The sequence below is a fragment of the Salvia miltiorrhiza genome, chromosome 6 (assembly GCF_028751815.1).
Source record: "Salvia miltiorrhiza cultivar Shanhuang (shh) chromosome 6, IMPLAD_Smil_shh, whole genome shotgun sequence".
Lineage (NCBI taxonomy): Eukaryota > Viridiplantae > Streptophyta > Magnoliopsida > Lamiales > Lamiaceae > Salvia > Salvia miltiorrhiza.
The window spans coordinates 16,298,214-16,319,529 of NC_080392.1; the positions used below are offsets into that span (position 1 = coordinate 16,298,214).

Genomic DNA, 21,316 nt, shown 5'->3' on the forward strand with positions numbered 1-21,316 from the left:
TATTTTGTGTTATTTCTTGATTTGGCCATTTGATTTTTAATTGGATTTAAGGGAAAATGAAAAAAAAAACATAGATTCAAGTTATGTTCATCAATTGTACTTGGATTTGTTGGAAGAAACTGCATGGCTATGGTTTTTTTTCGTTAGAACAAACAGGCCAATTTTTGTGAGACGAATGGTACGAATCGGTTCTTGCCTACCATTCTTTCTAAGTGTTGGTGTGAAACACTTGGCATGAATGGTATGAATAAGACCAATCGTACCATTCGTTCCAAATGCTGACGAGACATTGCCGAAGCCCATCGTCAAAATCTCGGGCAAAATGATATTTGTATTTTTATATGCCCTACAATCAAGATTAGTTAAGGGCAAGTATAGGGTCAAACCTACAGAGAGTCGGTGTATCTCAGTACTCGGTGTCACAAAAGTTGATGGGTTGTACTTTAGTCTAAGTGGCAGGATCTGGTCTAGTACGGAGTGTAGACTTTGACTGTATATAAAAAACTGAAAATAAAACACAAGAAAATATCAATAATAAACGAAACCTGGTCTGGGCATAGTCTAGTTAGGTATGGGGTGTATTTTCGATCATCGGTTCAAGGTTAGTCACTGTGCTTTCATGTCATTAGTTATGAGCCGTTTGATCAGTATATTGTGCACCCATTGTCCCAATGTCACGTGCACAAGCTCACCCAGCCCTCATCTACTCCCTTCGTATCGGGTGAAAGTGTCTCCCTTCCTCTCTCTGCCCTAGTAGATTCCCCACATCAAAACTGAAGTTGTGCGGGTGGGTATGCCCAGAATGCATTACCGAACAGTAGACCTATATGGTCATAGGCATGCCCAAAGGCATACTACCATAGCCCGCATCAGCCACACTATACGGAGTAGGATTTCTCCAAACTTTTGTTCGCGTACTGTTTGTAATTGGAATTTGCCCAGAATGCTATCGGCCAAATAATATTCTGAGTTTGCCCAAGTTGTTTAGAGTTTAGGCCTAATGCTTCGAGAATATGTTTACACAGTTCTTAAGTCCGATTATACCTCACAATTTATTAGCCCCCCATACCCAATATCAACTTAGCTCATGCTAGGTATATAAACTTAGATACTCATAGCAACATAAATAAAGGCAAATCAGATGTAAATGAAAAACATACTTGCATTAAATGTTGCAGGTCTAAGCAAAAAGAAAACTTTATCCGGCTCCAACTTCGGGTAAAACAAACAAAAATATAAACCAGAAAAGTAAAGTGTTTTTTGGACTTATTTCTTCCTCACTTCACTCAAAACATAAATGATAAGCTAAGGAACACAAATAAAGAAGAGTGAAAACGTACGGGATCGAACTGGACATCAATCTCTGGCCTTCGATTGTATATATTTGGCCGAATCTGCTTCCATACTTATAGAGATGCAGTGGGCTAGGGCCTTGGCCCAGGAACGGGGTTGGCGTTTGTGAGCTAGGGTTGATGGAAGATACTTTTCTTCAACGTTATACCCTAGTATCTGCATATATTCTCAGCTTTTGGCAAGAACCTCCCCCGGAAGGTAAGTGAAATTTCTTCCTTTTTCGGATCCACATCAAAGTTCGCATCCGCGTTAGAGTTCGCATCGCTTTGCCTTTGTTCCACCCAATGTCTGCGTCTGTCTTGGCCATATCTCCTTTGCCTTATGTTCCTTCGCTCTGGTCTAGTTTTTGTCTCCTGGGCGCTATGCCCTAATCACGACCTGATCCCGTACGGTACTCAGTTTGGGCAAAGTGCAATGATACTTTGCCTTTATATTACTTCGAGTGATTGCCTCTCTTGCCAAATGGAACATGTTCTGCCCCCGTATGTGCCTGCACATATCTGTGCCCTACAATGTGTCATCCTAGACACAAACGATGCAAAAAGACGCAAAAACGGACTCAATCTAGACCTAAATGTGTACTCAAAAGAGCACGAAAAATAGGCTCGTTAGACACATTTGTACCATTCGTTTTAAGTGTTGCCGACTCAAATCTTGGAACGAATGGTGTGAATAGGCCATTTTGCATCATTCGTTCCAAGCGCACGAACGAAATATTTTGGCACGACTCTTACAAATGACCCCGTTAGTACCACATTTGAAATACAACTAAAAAACAAGTTTTCTAAATAAATTCGGAGAAGATGACAGAAAATTCGAAGAAAAAAACAGAGGAAACCATGTCGTTGGAACAACGTAGTCAGATTTAAATGGCGAGGATGATCGGAGAAATAAAACAGAGAAGGAAACAAAGGCGAAATAATCACGTCGCTTTAGCTGGAGAAAGTCACCCATGCCGCCGCCAGAGAAAATAGTCGGATATCAGAAAAGAATGTACAGAGAGAGAAAGATAGAGAGATCCAAAAGAGAGAGAAATAGTTTTGATTTAAAAGTTGTAAAGTAAAGACAATTTGGCCCTTTAACTGAAAGATAACTAATTTTATTGAAAATAAGTTACTTCCTCCATCCTATAACAAGTGTCTATATTTTTTTTTTTTAGTTATCTCATAACAAGTGTCTACTTTCTAAAAAAAGAAGTGGGCTCCACCACTTTTTATCTTTTTATTTTTAATCATCTTCACCTAAATTCTATTTATCTCACAAAATAAAAGTAGTGGGTTCCATCATTTTTTATCTTTTACTATTTAATTATCTCCATTTAAATTCTCGTGTTGAAAAGAAAGTAGATAATTATTATGAGACGAATGGACTATTAAGCATCTATTAATTTTTACTTATTTATTTGGCTGTTTTTGCACCATTAACTAGTACACTAGTTGTAATTTGTCTAAATACAAACAGTTGAATAAATAAATTTGTTTCATCATCAATAATAATTCAATAAAAGAGTAAATGTGGATGGTCCAAAGAAACTCCAATTCCAAGGAAGGATTTGCTCTAAAAAACGAAGGATTCGTTTGTTTGGTTAATAGTTTTCAAAATCATGATTCTTGCCGTGTATTGTGGGTCAGGTCGGCTTTCCCTCAAGAATATGCCTCACACCCTACCCGTGTGGGGGATGAGGTGTCCATGTCTTCACCCCACCCAAATATATATACATATATCCATTTAATAAGTATTTTTTTAATCCATTTAATAAGTATTGCTTGTAAGAACATTAATTTGTTAGGAGTATGGCACAAATATATTGAAAACACATAATGGTTTAGTTCAGTTTGTCACAATGTGATTATGTATGGGCATTTTCAAGTCAAATAATTCAGTGTTTATAGCTACAATGAGGGACTATTTATAATAGGAGAATACATTTTGACTAATTCGAACTCTTATCAAATTGAAATTTCACCAAGTCTAAAATACTCTCACAAAATTGGATTGATGGTGTGCTTTTCAGGCTCCATAACACAATATAATCATGTTAAACATTTGGAAAGATTGTTGACACTTCCTGTTAAGTAAAGAATAATTCATTGATGATTAGCAAAGAAAATATTGCTATATGATACTAAATTTTGCATTTCAAGAGACATGTTGATTTATTTTTCTTTTGGCTTGGTAAAACATACTCACTACACCCCATTAAAGATGACTTATTTTTCATTTTGAGTTGCCCAGTTAAAGATGATTCATTTCCATAAAAGCAATATTTAACTTTTAAAAAGTTATGGGCCCCACATCTTTTATTCAATTTACATATTCGTCTTAATTTTCATGCTGAAAAGAAGTGAGTCATGTTTAGTGGGAGAAAGAATGTATGTTTTTCTATTCTTATTTCTTCCAAAACATTAACAAAAATGGAAATCTTAGGGCCACCTACAATATCTTTTTGCCAGCTTGTTTATTCCTCCAATGTTTTCCTTGTTCTTGTCCTTGTTATGTTTTGAAATGCATAAATTATGAGGGCTTTCCTACAACCAGGTCATTCTAGAAATCTATGACTAACTTAAGTTGAGAGTATGTCACATTATACCAACAATGAATTTTTATATATGACATATTTTGTGTTTATACGTAGTTTAGCTCTACATTAAGTGGACAAAGCATGTTGTATTTGACTTTATCTACTCAATACAATATTTGCAGATCTCTAAACTGAAAGTAGCAATGTTTTTACTATTTTAAATGTGTTTTGGCATCATAATAAACATTTTTATGATTTAATTAACGTAGAAAAGGAGAATAAGAATAGTACCCTTTTATTGTTGGCCACATTATTGTACTTGTGATTAAATGTTGCCCTTAAGGAGAGATGTTGGGGCAAAATGTTGTGTCCCTATACAATCCCATGAGGGCGATTTGTTTGTTCCACCAAATCCCTTATCTTTTGCTTTATATCAAGAACATATTGTTTTGCTAAAAGATTGGTGATTCAAATAATGGTGAGTAAAATATTATGAATTTAAGGATGCATTCTCTCCGATGGAAAATAATAAAAATAATACTCCCTCTGTCCGCGATATCGTTTCCACATGTGCTATTTCGGTCCGTCCGCGATATCGTTTCTACTTCCATTTATAGAAGTAGGGTCCACAAACTTTCACTCAAAATAATAGTGGGACCCAAACTCCACTCACTACATATGTAACATATCCACTACTATCTACCACTTTTCTTAAAATTCGCGCCGTCCACAATGTGGAAATGATATCGCGGACGGAGGGAATATATTTTTACTATTTTTCTATTCCCTTCGTCCCAGTTAAGTTAATCAACTTCTTTTCAACATGAGATATGTTTTGTAATAAAATGAATAAGTGATTAGATGTTCCTTACTTATATTTATTTTATATAAGAAAATTGATCAACATAATTGCGACGACCCAAAAAGGAATATTGATCAAGTTATTTAGGACGGAGGGAGAATTTTTTTTTTACATGTTTTATAGAGTAAATAATTTTTCCGAGTAAGACAGAAAAGATTAGATGGCAACCTCTTTTTCCTCTTTTTCACTCTAATTTATAATAATATCCCCATGCATGGAGGTATTAATGTGGTAACATTTTTTCATTTAAAATATAGAAAAAATGTGGAATAAGCTCTCTTCCACCTAGAAGACCATGTAAAAAAGATTACGGGGTCTAATGGTAGGTGGTTAATATAAGAGTTCACAGGTCGTAGAAGACCATGAAATAAAAGATGTGGACCAATGTTTGTATATTGGTGTAATGATTGTTAGTCTAATGATAGAATGATTAATATTTAAGTTGAAAGGTCTCAAATTCGAATCCATCTTTAAAAAATTATTTATCCAATAAAAAGGCAGGGGCACTCTAATATGATAAAATTTTCCTTTCTTTTTATTCCTCATTTTTTTTATATAATAATTTTGCATGCAATAAAAAAAAAAATAGGATTCAATAAAATGTGATAAAACATTTCATCTTTTTTTATCGCAAATTTGGATTTAATTTGAGTGTGTGCGTGGTTGGAAAATTTAGATACGTATAAAATTTGTTATCATGATGATCATTTTTTAGATTTAATTTCGAGCTGTAATTTGTATGTGTGACTAGTTTTATATGAGTTTTTTGTGTAACAGTATTAGTCAGTAAATTAAACAAATTAGATAGATCCTTAAAATCGGAAAGCAATTTAAAAAAAAAAAAAAAAACGCATATGAAAATGTATATACTTACGCAGGCATTCGAATAATATTTTTAAAACTATATTCCCTTTCAAAGTTACGAAAATGATGTATATAAGATATTGTTTATTATGATCTTGGTTTGATGAATAAATGTGTCCCAAAATGGGGGTAAAAGAAGTCGTACAAAGTTATACTATAGCTAAAAAAGGGTCAAAAGGATTCGATATTCGGTAAAAGTCAGCTCTTATTTGATTAATTTTATTTTATTTTTAAGTTAATGCAGTGGTGTTAGAGCATCACCAATGCGATCTCCACCTTAGAGCCTTCACTTCATAGCCGACTCTCTAATTGGAGCTCTAATTTTTTCATTTTCATTTCATTTCATTTTACCTCTTCAATTTTAAAATATAACATTTTGTTAAAATTAAAATCACCACATTACATTAATTAAAATAAAATACAATAATTGAAATGAAATTGCAATAATTAGAAAACTTTACAATAATTAAAAATCTACATCAATTCTCGACGCTTCACAACTTCTTCGAGCATTGAATTGTGCAGTGCCAATTGTCGATGATCCATCTTTGAGATGTCCGCAGTGAGAATTTTATGATCGAGAGCTTCCCGTTTCAAATCGAGAGCTTTCCGTTTCAAATCGAGAGCTTCTCGTTGAGTGGTGTTGAAGAGTTCGATTCCTTTTGCGATGCGATCCATTGTGTCGTAATATTTCACCTTGTCCCTGCTCGTCGAGGACTCCCCCTTCTTGCTCTTCCCTTTGTCTCGTTTTGTCGATTTTTGGCCTTGGAACCTCGTTATTATGCTCGACTCAGAGGATGTCGTCGTGTATGTCTCATCCTTATCAAAATACGAATGTATCAATTTTTAGATCTCAAAAATATTAAAGAATGAACTTTATATCAAACTTACCATCATCATCAATATGTAAAATCACATACAATACAAATATTGTCCACTCTATCCTCACTTCATCAATTTCCTGCAAACTATAATAAACACAAAATTATGATCAAACAAGAAATACATCAAAGAAATTACCTTCAGTAAATTTGAATAAAATTCTAAATTACAATTACTAGTGTAGTTACTGGGAGAGACTGATCCAATACACAATTATCTCTTTACACAAGGACAAGGCATAGTATTGGGATCTTTTCCATTTTTAACAGCAAAATCCAAGAAATACTCCACTCCAACTTCATACTTGTTCGATAATCTATTTTTGGACATCCACCTTTATTCATTTTCATCACCTTAAGAGTAGTAATTAAAAAAAATAGGTGACAATTGTCATAAAACTAGTGCAAAAAAAAAATGGAACAAGCCTAATGAGAAGGAGTACAATATTTTAATTTATGCTTCTTCTTATTGGTTTTTTTGTATGTGTATGTATGTAAAATATATTGATACCAAATATTCTTATAATAAACACACGCTAACTATATACATCAATCTTGTCTAATTAACTATCCTGCTCCTTCATTATTGGTAAATAGAGGAGGTTTTTATTACCAATGAGCAATGTCGCAAAACTTTACAAGCTAACAAAGCAAAGACTACTAACTGAGTCTAATCCTTCAAATATCTCATCACTTTCCTATCATTTGCTCTCATTGTAACTATGTGTAGTTGGCATTGTCTAACCACTTGCTCAACCGTACACACATTATCCCCAAATTTCCTTGCATTTCGTTCCTTCCATATGCAATAAACCGCAGAAGATAGCACCAACCTATAGAGAAGTTGCCTTCTAGACTTAGTTCTGCATTGTGTCTCCATGAAGCTCAGTTCCCCTTGCCAATCTAACTATGTTCGTGAACTCCACTCCATCCAGAAAGTTGCTTCCAAATATTTGCAGAAAAAGAGCACTTGAAAAATAAGTGATCAATAGTTTCATTCTCAGTCGTGCACAAATAATACTCCTTATCACAATAAATTCCAATTTTCTCTAGCTTTTCCACCGTAGATAGTCTTCTTAAAGTAGCCAACCAAGTTATAAATATAAACTTGGGTGGTGCAATATTCCTTGTAAGCATCATTTGCCACTCCACCTTTGGGGCATCACCCCTCATTGTCACATACATTCTTCGAATAGAGAATGTAGACTGAGTTAGGTTGCAATTACCTGAATTGAGTTGAGCAAAGTAGGTCCTGGCTCCCAATATTTTCCGAATAATCCATGAAGCTTGGTTTGGAAGGACAATCTTTTATGTAATACTCATGAACCTATTTTATCCACAAACAATCTTTTTTCTAAGCAACTTTCCACAATTGTTTGCTAATTGCAGCCTTGTTCCACCATCTAATATCAGTGAAATTCCATCATCCACTTGTTTTAGGCTGACACAAGTGTTCTCATGCCACTAGAACTCTTTTAGTACAAGATTTCACTGACCACAGAAAGTTCCTATAGATGACTTTCTGAGGAAGTAGAAATATTTGACTCCAATACGATTGAATGCTAGTCAAGACTGATTTTGATGAGTTGTATTCTCCCTACATAAGAAAGAAACTTTGCAGTCCAATGGTCTATTCTTCCTAGAATCTTCTGTATTAATGGCAGGCATTGCGCAATTGACAGCTTCTTTGATGAGAGAGGCACTCCAAGATATTTAAAGGGAAGCTGGCCCTTTATCATACCAGAAGCTTCAAGAATAGCAGCTTGTGTAGCATTATTCACCCCTCCAAAATATATAGAACTCTTGGTTTCATTAGCTTTTAAAACTGATACCTCAGAAAACTTTCCAAAGGCATATAACAACTTCCTTATTGAGCTCTCATCTCCCCTAGTAAACAAGTGCAGATCATCATAATCATCTGCAAAACATAAATGAATTAAGCTCAAACTCTTGCACCTAGGGTGGAAGTGAAACATCTTGTCCTCCTTTAGCTCCATCAGGCACCTGTTGAGATATTCCATAGCTATCACAAATAAATAAGGTGATACCGGTTCACCTTGTCTAAGTCCTCTCTTAGCTTGGTACGGTTATGTTACAACTCCATTCACATTAACTGCATAAGTAAAAACTGGCCATTGTCCAAGAGACAAGCTGGTATGGGAACCCCAACTCTAGCATGAGATGTTTCATAAATGGCCACTCCAGTGAATCGTAGGCTTTTTGTATGTCAATCTTGACCATAAATCTTGGAGAAACACCCTTCCTACCATAACCTTTTATCATTTCATGACTTAAAATAATGTTATCAAAAATCACCCTATCTTGTACAAATGCAGATTGGTTCTCACATATGAGGTAATCCAATATACATTGCAATCTATTGGTTAAGGTCTTGGATATGATTTTATATAGCACATTACACCAAGTTATAGGCCTAAAATCCTTAACTAAGGAAGTTGTACTTGTTTTGGGCAGTAAAGTAATCAGAGTAGTATTTAGAGCTCTAGGTAAAAAACGTGTTGAGAAGAATTCTTGTACAGCTGCAATGATTTCAGCACTAATACAACCCCATGTCTTTTGAAAGAAAAAGACATTGTATCCATCTAATCCAGGAGCTTTTTCTGGATGCATACTAAATAGCGCAGTTTTGGTTTCCTGACCAGAGAAGAGAGCACATAGCTGCAACTGGTGGTTGTGATTGAGAATAGGACCTCTTGCAATAATATTCCTATCCACCATAGGAAGACTGAGAGCTGCACTTCCCATCAAATTCATATAGAAACTTCTAATCTCTTCTTGGATTATCCTGCTCCTTCATTATTGTTGTTCAAATCTCTTTTATTAAGTTAATTATGCGATTAATAACTTCATTCGTGGACATGTTCTCTTTGTTTAATACTAACAGATTTGTATTCCCTCTAATCCTTAAATAAAAGATTGTTTCAATTTTGGGGATTAAATATAATAAATTTTAGAACTTCAAAATACTATATAAGATCCATAATAAATACTATATACTCCCTCCGTCCACGAAATATTTTCTAAATTTGCCATTTTGATCTGTCCACAAAAAGTTGCCTTAATCTATTTTTAGTAAATTTGTGGGACTCTTTCTCTACTCACTAATGTGTGGGCTCCATTCTCCACTCACTAACTTAATTAACTTTTTCCACTTTTCTTCATTTATGGGCCCCTTTCTCCACTAGTTAAATAAACAACACATATTTTCTTAAAACCCATGCCTCTCTCCCTTAGGACAACATTTCATAGACGGAGGGAGTATAAGATAATAAGCAAACCACAAATAATTGGTCCATGTGATGTTCCTAGGTCAAAGTCTATTGTTACATTAATTAATGCTCAAAATTATCATATTCCGTACTTCATCTATGTTAAGCATGAAATTAAACACGAAATTTTACAGACGAAATAGTGATCAATTGATTCGTCCCCATTTAAATTAATAAAAAGGCACATGCACTACTGTACATACGATCTAATTAAATTCTAATTAATTAATAAACTCTAATATATTTAAACTCAAAATAATTATTAATCAATAGCGGTCGTGTCCGCACAATAGCGGTCTTTTCTTCTATGAGAAAGAATCCTGGATATTAATTTTGATTTAGAAATTATGGGTTTTCTTTTAAATCTTGGAATATCATATACGAGCATGCCTTCAAGTTTAGTCCTACACGACTATCGTATAAACGTTTTTTCAGCAAATAAACACCTAGATGTCTAGGATCCTATAATCAAATAAAATGTCAACTCTTGAAAATGTTGTTTCTTTTATTTCATAACTTCCTTAGATGTCTACAATCCTATATGAATTTTTAATGAACTAAAAGTTATTTCTTTTTTAGGTAATGTACAAGTTATAGAAGCACATAAAGTTTATTTCTTTTTGTCTCCTTAGTTTTCTACTCAACTTTTTAGCATTTAAGCCACAAATAACAACATAAATCACCATAACACTTCACACATAAGTACTATAGCATGTTCATGATACGATATTCAAAATAAACTAAAGTGCAAGCAAGAAAACTCACGACACAAATACACATAGCAAATATAATCGGCTCCAAGCCATCGCCACGGCAACAATTAGAATGGAACGAGCCATTCCCTAACCTACTCTCCATTTTCAAAGATACTATGTATGAATGCACAAAAGAAGATCAGAGGTTTCTCAAATTGATGATATAAATCCAACTCTTCCCCAATGAACATATAGTTGAATCATTAGTGCTGCCATTAAGCAACTACTTTAGGTCCACTTCTTTTAACTGGGGCATGTCACATCAAAGGGTAAGTGACAAATATGAATGTTCAGATATCAGCTTCTCTACATATTGTATTTTTGTCGTATTGATAACAATATACACATATATCTTTTCTTGTTTATACTATAAAAAAGAAACTGAAATATATGCTATAGTAAACTTCCTTGAAACAAGGAAGTGAGATATGTTATGTAATGGATATAATTGAAAATTGATTTATTTTTAGAAAAAAGGAAGTGAGCCTGCAGGCCGATACACTAGGCTACAGGGTTCTCCACAATCAAGTTGAAATATAAACAGTGGCGACAAAAATTGGAAGCCCTTGTACTCAAAATTATGGCAGAGAGCAAAAGTGAAGTGCATTGGTGCAAAAATCTCTAGAGAACAATGAACCTCGGAACTACTTTGCAATTTAGCTCTTTGATCTTTGTTTATCTATGTGTGACTATTCTTGTTAATGTCAAAACAAAAAAGCCAACTGTGAGTTGAATGAAACAGATCACCATTAAACATTATCATACATATAGTTGCCATTTTGCTAGAAGCACAAACATTATCATACCAGTAAATCAACAGGGAGAGATTCAAACCTGGACTCAGACGAGAACTCCTCAGCTTGAGGGGTCTTTGGAGTGTTACCAAAACTGATCTGTAATTATATTGAAGCAACAGAGATATCAAAAATTGGTAATCATATTCTTTATTCTAACAATCCTATTGAGTACCCTGTAAATCAAAAATTGGTACTCATATATTCATATTCCTTATTCTACTCCACAAATATAAATCATGAAACGAGGCAAGCATTTTATATGTGAAAATGTCAAATAATTACCCAGAATCTGGAGGCACAATCGACAATAGAGACTCAAACCAGCATCAATATGTACTGCTGCAAACTTGACCCGCATAAATTACATAGCTAAAATGATCAGATTAGAAAGAAACTAGTTTCTAACTTAATATGCAAGAGTTACCACATCAAACCATGTCAATTAGTATTCAAAACATTGAAAATTGCAGGGCATAATCGAACACAAGACATGCAAACATTAGGTTTGTAGAAAAAGTTTTAAGTGGAAGACAACAAGAGTAGCAAATTCTAAAAGAAGTGCTGCCAGAGCAGCTGAGAAAATCAGCTCAAGAAGCAGTAGCTGGTCTATGATTAAAAGGGGGGAAAGGCTAGCTGTGCTGATTCTAGATCAACTAATCATTATTCATTAGCAATTAGGGAAAACCAAATTCTACATTTATTGATATCCTAATAGAATAAAGTTAACAATGGTCGAGATTAGCTGGATAAAAAGATTAAATTATCATGTGGAAGACCAATTTGTATAGTCGCTGCAACTTTTCTTTTTATTTCTTTCAATATTTGACTTATGAAGTGCTGATCTTTTTTTTTTAAGGGTTTGATCTTTATCTCAAAACAACTAGGCATTTTACCTTTTGAGAGGAAGTAAACATTCCCCTTACCTAAATAATTTAGTATGCTTTTCATTCTAATTTTGGAGTTTGTATCTAATCAACAGTTAAAATTAAGATTCAATTTAGAGTAATCACTCAATGGCCTTTTTCTTAGCAAAGAACAATGATCTTCTACAAATACATAAGAGAAGCAGGGTAAAAGATTCACCAAACCGTAAAATCATCATATATCTATCTAAATCAGTAGTGCAATAACTCCAGCTTGACGAATCGAACTAGAATCAACCAACAAATATTCGATCTTCATTACTCAATGACAATTAATCAATTATTTTCTTCTTTGGCAACAAGAGCTCTTACTTCATAGCTAAATCAACAAGCTTATTGTGACATGAATGGCTTTGGTTTGTCCGGGAAAAGAAGGGGATGCAGGGCAGACATGATATTGCAAAGTACAAGACTAACCTTAAACCAGGAAACTTAAATTGCAACAAGAGGTGATGGCGTGGACGTCAGCGAGCGAATTGAGCACCGGCGGGAGGGTATCGTCGCCGCGTCGGAGCTGGGTGGCTGGAAGCAATTTCGCTGGAGCTGGAGACAGACGGCGCACCGACGGCAGAAAGATGGGCGCACTGACGGCCGGCGATTTAGGGGATGAGTTGGGAATTAGGGATTGCTGAGATAGACGGAGATTGGGGGATGAAGTCGGGGAAATTAGAAACATACTTAAATAATTAAATGGTAAGTATCATTTATTGCAAACTATTTTCGCACTATCAATTACTCCCTCTGTTTCATTGGGCTTGCTTGATTTGGTTTCGACACGATTTATTAGTGTTTTAAGTGTGTAGGATAAAATTGATAAAATAGAAGATGAGGGTGATAAAGTATGAGAGAGAATGTAATAAAGTAATAAAGTAGGAGAGTGAAGATGATAAAATAGAAGAGAGAATATGATAAAGTGATAAAGTAGTAGAAATAAGGTAATTAAGAATTCTTATTGTTTAGCTAATTGTTACTTCCTCCGTCCACCAAAGATATGCCACTTTATTTTCGGCACAGATTTTAATAAAATGTGAGTGAAATTGATAATGGAGTAAGGGTTCCACTTTAAATGTGAGTGGAATGGTGTTGACCCTACTACTAAAAATGAATGTGGCATATTTTTTTGTGGACGGACGAAAAATGAAATTGTGGCATATCTTTGGTGAACGGAGGGAGTACTATTTATAGAAATGTGACAAGATCAGTGGGACAAACAAAAAAAGAATATGGGACGGAGGGAGTATATCCTCAACTATCAAAAATAATTTTTAAAACTTTAAATTATTAATTTTGTATCAATTATTCCATTCGTCTATTTTTCTTTGCTCCAAAAATTTGACGTGGCTCACTGAATGCCACGATGTATTTAGAATTATTCTTTTCTTGACTTATGGTATATAAAACGGCGTGATTATATGCCTTACTAATTAAAAACTCAAAGGGTGAAAAATGGATGAAGGATAAAATTGATAGTTCAAGATTTAAAAAACCATTTTCGATAGTTCATTATATAATTGATAGTGCGAAAATAGTTTGGAATTTAAAGTGATATTTACCCATAATTAAATATACTAGTAACTTATTGAATCATGTGCAGAAAAAAATAATTAAATATTCCCTCTGTCTAAATAATAACGTCACAATTTTTTTTTGAGCGTCTCATATCTAATGTCTTAATTCAAAAAAGAAAATAATTTACTTTATCTACTAATTTGTACTAGCTTATTAAATTTTGTGTAAAAAAATGTACATCAATTTTGTTGAATTGATGGAGTATTAAAACTCTTCTTTTCCCAATGATAGAATCCTCATTTCTTCTTCTCTCATGAATATGTATTAGAGCATCCACATCCATTGAGTCAATTATTGACTCATCCACATTCGGGACCACTTATGAGTCAATGTCATTCATTGGTCTGGTTTATCCTGCTGGCTTATATCCATTAGTTTTGATTTTTGCATTGTTTGTTTAATTGCATTAATGTAAATTACATTAATTTAATTTTCTGGTTGGCAGGAATTCCTTCATTGGTTTGATTTCTCTCAAGCTCTTCTTAGTGCGGGCATTCATAGTTTCCTGATCGTGGCCTGGAGTTATGAGCTTAGTTCTCAGCTGAACAATCTCTGAAAAACGGGAGTCATCACCATGATCTGGGCCATTGGAACCAGTGCAATAAATGCATCTTTGACAGCAAGAACTTCTCCGCCAGTCATCTTCTTCGTACTGTCAAAGTTGTCTTCCAAGAGATGAATGCCAATTTTCGCAAGCTGGGTCACATGCATAACACCTGGTCTGATTATATGATTCTTCGGAATATTGGAGTCCCGGCTAGAGCTGCTCCTCATCCGGAGTTCATTTATGTTTATTGGTGGCCTCATGTGGCCCCTTGGATTAAGGTGAATACCGATGGCTCTACTATTGGTTCGCCTGGTCATATTGTTGCGGGTGGTGTGTTTAGAGATCATTGGAGCTGGTTCAGAAGATGTTTCCATTATAAAGGTGGTATGGGCTATGCTTTTGAAGCGGAATTGTTGGATATTATTGGGCTATTCAGATCGCTTTCTCCCGCGGGTGGTGGACGCACTTATAGATCAAGTCTGATTCTACTTATGTTGTGTGTTTGCTTCATTCTAGGTCTGAGGCGATGCCTTGGAGATTCATGGCCCTATTGAAAATTGTTCTCCGTCTTCTGCAGAGTTTTCATCCTCAGGTAACCCTTATTTTTCGTGAAGGCAACAAGGTTGCTGACATTATGGCCAATCCTTCCCGTGAGGAGGGCCGGTGGCCTCATGAGATTGAGATTATTAAGCCTACTGTTCGGCTTGATATGGCTACCCATAGCCATCTCTGTATGGTGACATGATTACTCACTGCATGTTGTCACCTTTGGCGTTCCTTGTTTCGCCATGGTTTGCTTGCTTCTCCTTCTGGTGTTTTGGTGGTGGTCTTTTGGTGGTTATTTGGTGGAGTGTTCTTTGGGGTCTGGTGCGCTAGTAGCTGGGCCCTAGAGAGTCAGACTCCTTTGGCAGCTCCGTCATTGGTCGAGATTTACTCTCTCTGGCCTTTGACGTCGAGATATTTATCTTCGCCATTTTGGCTTCTGGGATTAACGGCTTTCTTTTCGCGGGAGTGCTTCGTACCATATTGCTCGTCTTTGGGTGGTCTTCCTTCGATTTTTCACGACTGTTTTGGTTTCTTGGTCTTTCTGGCCTATTGTTAGTTTTTGGTTTTCTGCATGAGGATGGTTCCGGATTTACTTGGGGACGATGGTTAGGCCGAAGCTTCCAAAGTAAATTTCCCTTCTCATGTGTGTGGGTATCTTTTTCTTCTTGTTTTTTTTTTGGTGTGACACTCAAACCTAATTGAAATTTAAATGTATATTTGTGCCAAAAATCATGTATATAAATAAATATTTTATGTGAAAAATCATGAAATAAATGTTTATTAAAAAATACTTTACTCAAAATAATAGCTTTAAGTAAAGCTAAATTCAAAATATTTGATTCGCCATTCGACCTCCACGCACCTCCGACCTTAGAAACCTAAAAATGTTAAATATGGGATGAGCATACAGAGTACACTCGGTGTGGAACATGCAATCATTGTCCACATTAATAAAATGATCAACACATATGCACCGCATTGTACTGTTCATAACTAAAATTGGCACGGTAGCATACCAAGGACTTTAATGTCCTAGACCCATTAAGCAGGTCCCTGGCGAATATGTTGCAATCTTAACTGTAACATGAAATCTCATTGTGGCATACTAAGGACGGTGAAGTCCTGGACCCATTGAACGGACCCCTAGCGATATAATTTAATTCACATATGATAAACACATAATATTAAAATGGACAATAATTAATCACGACATGTACTTAAATAAATTTCACACCTCTAACTTGAACTTGAATGCTAACTTGAGAAATTCAATTAAAATTCACGCCATATCGCGCTGCACCTAGCCCCATAAAATTAAACATAATTGTTAGGTCCGGAGGGTCTCGAATAGGTGTATGGAGGGGGGGAAAGAATACACCTATAGGCTATTTTTGAAAATGAAACTTGAAACACAAACTGACACAACCTTTTTAGAGAAAAGAGTTTAGTAAAGTTTAGGTTGATGACTAATACTGAATACTCTTCAGTAAGGAGTTATCAGTTAAGTCAGAGACTTTAACTGATACACGTAAGGCTTCAGTCAAGTTTGTTGAACAGAGAGATGTTATGAATCTTACTGACTATTCGGAGATAATTCAGTTAGACTAATAACACATGCAGCGGAAAACTTTTGTTTCAAAATAGCCTGTGAGACTAATCAAGTTGTCAGAAATTAAGTTTCTCTTTACAGTTAATCATTTTTCAGTTGGAGAAGGTTTGAACACAAGTAAGAAGGTAAATACTGAAAGTTGTAAACAACACAAAGATTTTTACGTGGTTCGGAAAACACTTCCTACATCCACGGTCAGTTGATCAGACTGACAACTTCACTGGGCATGTGCTTACGGGTGCACAGCAAACCTAAACAACCGAAGATCCTATCTTCAGTACCAACACACTGGGTTGGATTTCTCACTCTTAGTTTCACTGAGACAAAACTATGTCTTTCCGCAAAGACTAAGATCTCTCGGAGTCAGAACACTGGAATGAACTCCTTACAACTCAAACTCTCAATTCGGTCGGTTGAAAAGAGGTTCGAAAATTTGCCAACTAGATTACAAAGAACAGGTTCTCTATAATCAGTTATACCTAGGCTTTGTATGTACAATATTTGCCTAAGTGCAAAGAGAATGTATGTAATCAGCAGTGACTGATTTTTGGCTTTGTAATTCTCTTCTTCGATTCAAACTTTGGAATGGCTTTAAATGCTGAGTGACGAATTCGGCAGCGTTTCAGCTTATGTAGTTGAATCGGTGAAGATTGAAGTGATCCTCGAGCTCTATTTATAGAAGACGTCTTGAATAGATCCGTTGGCTGAAATGGTCTTCAAGAATTCTTCCGTTAGAGAGTAATTTGAACTTGGGCTGAGGCTTCAATCTTCGAGGCTCATTTGTTTGGTAAGAACGGCTACTTTGAGGAGCAGGAGATAGGACATCTCTGAAAAGGTAGTCACCAAAAAGGAGTGGCCTCTACAGAGAAAGGACGATCCTGAGATCTCTGCATTTAATGCGGCTGTACTTCTGGAGTGTGTGGCTTCCTTTAAGCTTTGGAGCTTCAGTCCGAGGAAGAATGTTTAACTGATACTTGACTTTAGTATCAGTCCGCTGAATCCACGTGGCTCGCATTAAGTAATCAGTTGTAACTGATTCTTGGATTGGTTAGTCAAATATCAGTATTTGACTTTGCCTTAATCGTCACATCAGTCGGCAACTTCAGTCTTCAGTCCTCCGCCTTCAGTCTTCAGAACAGCAACTAAACTAGAAAAAGAACTCTAACACTTGAGTTCGAACAGTTATAGTCTATTACAAGTGAAACTTATTGATTTTGGTATCATCAAAACTAGGATTAGGATATTTCATTATGTTCCCAACAATTTTCTCATTTTTGATGATGCCAAAACCACACAACAGTTCTAAGACAAGGAAAGACTGAACAAGAACAGCAAGTTACTAAACAGGGTGAATATTATTCCCCTTTAACAAGAAAACCTATTAACTTGCATTCTCGAAAGAAAAACACAACAGTTCAAACGAACGAAACAAAGACATAACTGAAGTAAATAATCAGAGCCTGGACAAGAAGATATTATCTTCAGATTGAGATCAAAAGAAGTTCATTTCATTTCAAAAGATAACTGATGAGAAATCAGATAAGGTACAAGGTACAGAGCAAAACATATAAATGAGTAAAAACAAAAACACATGGACACCACCCATGGACTCCAGCTGTTTGCCTGTTTGCGCCTTTGAACTTCATCTTGATCTTCATCTTCACCTTCATGTTCCTAAGCTTGTTTCTTCTACACTTGTTTTCCATTGACTCGAGGTCTTACTGGTTCGTCATCCTTGAACTTCTGGTGATCCTTTTACTTTACCAACTTCAGCCTTTCGAGAAGATGCAGAGAACCAACTTTGAGAAGGTTTTTCTCTGACTTCTACTTTTCCCCTTTTTGGCAACATCAAAAAGAGAGGGCTGATGATGGAAGCTATGATCAGAAGGTACCCAACTCCGAGTCTCAGAAGCTCATGAGAAGATTCGAGAGGAGTGTGAGTACAGAGATGCAGAAGAGGAAGACGCTAGTGGAAAGGGAGATGAGGAGGAAGACGGAGAAGCAGAAAAGGCTTGGAGATGGAGAAGATGAGGGTTGATGAGGAGAAGAGGAGCGTCTGTGTGGATGCGGGGAAGATGAGTGTTTGTGAAGAGAATGAGGATTGGGAAAAGGTAGGTATGCACAGCTCTTTAGAGATATTCATGTAAAGCGGTTATGCACACGGACCTTAAAGGGAGGAGGAGGGCCTTAAGATGGATAGAGAGAGGACTAGGTTGGAGAAAGAGGGAGAGTACAGGAGAGGGATGTGAGAAGGAAAAATCGAATCAGTGACAATCGTAAGGACTAACACTGTCAATTTGTCGACACAAGGTCTTAGTTGAAAAGACCATGTGTGGCTGGGGATGCCAGCAGACAACGAGAGAGAGCTCGTTGTTGTTGCATGCCATGGAGGTGAGCAAGATATGTGAGATGAGCTTGATGACCTCCTGAAGCTTAGAAGCTTCTTGGCGCCTGGCATTAGGATGGAAGACACTCTAGTCGCTGGATATAAGTGAGGGTCGAAACAAGCTTGACGTCGGAGAAACGTTGAGATCCAGTGGAATGGTCCTATGTAGATCAAGTGTGTGAGGGTCATTCTTCCACTCCATGACTTTGTTGTCATTGGTCTCTCCATTGTCGGAACAAAAGTTTTCTTCAACTTTTGGAAGGTGTTCTCACAGAAGTTTCTGTGGAAAGTTGTTAGTTGTTATGAAGAAAAGTTGCAAGTGTAAGGTATTTAAAATACAAAGAAAGATGAAAAGTTTTTCGAATGTTGTGCCTAAAATCATTTTAAAGAAAATTTTCACATCCGCCGTCATTGCAGAGGATGAAAGCTTCAAAAAGGTAGAACAAGAATAAAAATCATTGCAATTTATCAAATCAAAGAGTTTTTCAAGATTTTTATTTCAGAGGCAAAAGAGTTGGAAAGAAGCTGAGTAAAGATCAGGACAAGTTAAAACATTTTTAAATTCAATTAAAAGTACTTGTCCTTCACTGAATTAACTGATATGCACAAAGTAAGTCGAAGATACTTGCTGGTCGATTGATCATTGTAGTCAGTCGATACCATTTTTTTGGTTGAATTATAAGAATAAGTTCCCCCTCAGATGAAGATTCATCTTCGTAGGTTGCCACATCATCAGTTGAGGAGCAACAGTCATCGTGACTGCAGTTGAGATCTTCAAGATCAGCATCATTCTTCAGGGTTGATGAGGTCGATCCTTCCACAAAGATCATTGAACCAATCTTCTGGAAGAGCTTTGGTCAGCAAGTCTACTCTCTGAACTGCGGTCGGAATCCATTCAACTGAGATATTCTTCTTTTCCACATGATCACGAATGAAGTGAAGACGGATTGCGATATGCTTGACTCTGGTGTGATGAACTGGATTCTACGAGATTGCAACAGCACTGGAGCTGTCGCAATGGATTGGGACTTCCTTTTCTTCGATCCCGTAGTCCTACAGTTGTTGAACTAGCCATAGGAGTTGTGAACAGCAACTTCCCACAGCAACGTATTCAGCTTCTGTTGTAGATGTGGCGACTGAAGTCTGCTTCTTTGAAAACCAAGTGATAAACTTGTTGCCTAGGAACTGACAGGTTCCTGAAGTTGATTTGCGATCAATTTTGCATCCTGCAAAATCTGAGTCTGAGTATCCGGTAAGCTTGAAGTCGTCATCAGCTGGATACCACAATCCTAAGTTGGGCGTGCCTTTGAGATATCTTAGAATCCGCTTTGCTGCATCCATATGACCTTCTTTTGGATCCGAGTGATATCTTGCACAAACTCCGACTGCATACGCGATATCTGGTCTGCTAGCAGTCAAATAAAGTAATGATCCAATGATTTCTCTGTATTTGGTTGAAGATATGGATTTTTCTTCTGATCCTGGATCCACCTTCCAGTTGGTGTTCATTGGAATCTTGACTGATTTCATGTGTTGAATGTCGAACTTGGTGATCAGTTCTTTGGCATACTTTGACTAATTGATCAGTATTCCATCTTTGGTCTGCTTGACTTGTAATCCCAAAAAGAAATTCATTTCTCCCATCATTGACATCTGGAATTTATTTGTCATAATGTCAGCAAACTTCTTGCACATGCGTTCGGATTTAGATCCGAAGATTATGTCATCGACATAAATCTGAACAAGTAGGAGATCATCTCCTTCTTTTAGAGTGAACAGAGAGCTCTGTCAAGTGATCCTTTCTTGAATTCTTGTTCAACTAGATACTCAAAGAGAGTATCATATCATGCTCTAGGAGCTTGCTTCAATCCACAGAGCGCCTTCTTCAGCTTGTACACCTTTTCTGGTCCAGCAACCTTAAAACCCGGAGGTTGTTCCACATAGACTTCATCGGTGAGCACTCCATTGAGAAATGCGCACTTCACATCCATTTGGTGTACTTTGAATCCTTTGTGAGCGGCAAAGGCTAAGAAAAGCCTGACTGCTTCCAGTCTTGCAACAGGTGTAAAGGTTTCATCGTAGTCGATTTCTTCTTCTTGACTGTACCCTTTGGCCACTAGCCTTGCTTTGTTTCTCACCATGTGACCTTCTTCGTCTTTCTTATTTTTGAAAATCCATTTCAAGCCAATCACTTTTGCATCGTTAGGGCGATCCACTAGTTCCCAAACTAAATTCCGATTGAATTCATTGAGTTCTTCTTGCATTGCGATGACCCATTGAGTGGACTTCAGAGCTTCTTCAATGTCCTTGGGCTCTGTAGACGATAAGAAACAGCTGAAATTCTTATCTTTGTTGATGCAGTTCTGGTTGATGTCGAAGATGAGATTGCACATCGATCTTCGAGTCTTTACAC

General features: G+C 36.3%; 1 long non-coding RNA gene across 1 annotated transcript; it reads right to left on the bottom strand.

Moving 5' to 3' along the window:
* Nucleotides 1-5,974: 5,974 nt before the first annotated feature.
* Nucleotides 5,975-12,934, bottom strand: LOC130990198 (uncharacterized). The gene is made up of 4 exons (XR_009090865.1): nt 12,664-12,934; nt 11,361-11,419; nt 6,492-6,568; nt 5,975-6,419 (listed from the first exon to the last, which is right to left on the bottom strand). It is a non-coding gene; the product is annotated as an uncharacterized LOC130990198 (long non-coding RNA).
* Between the last annotated feature and the right edge of the window lie 8,382 nt (nt 12,935-21,316).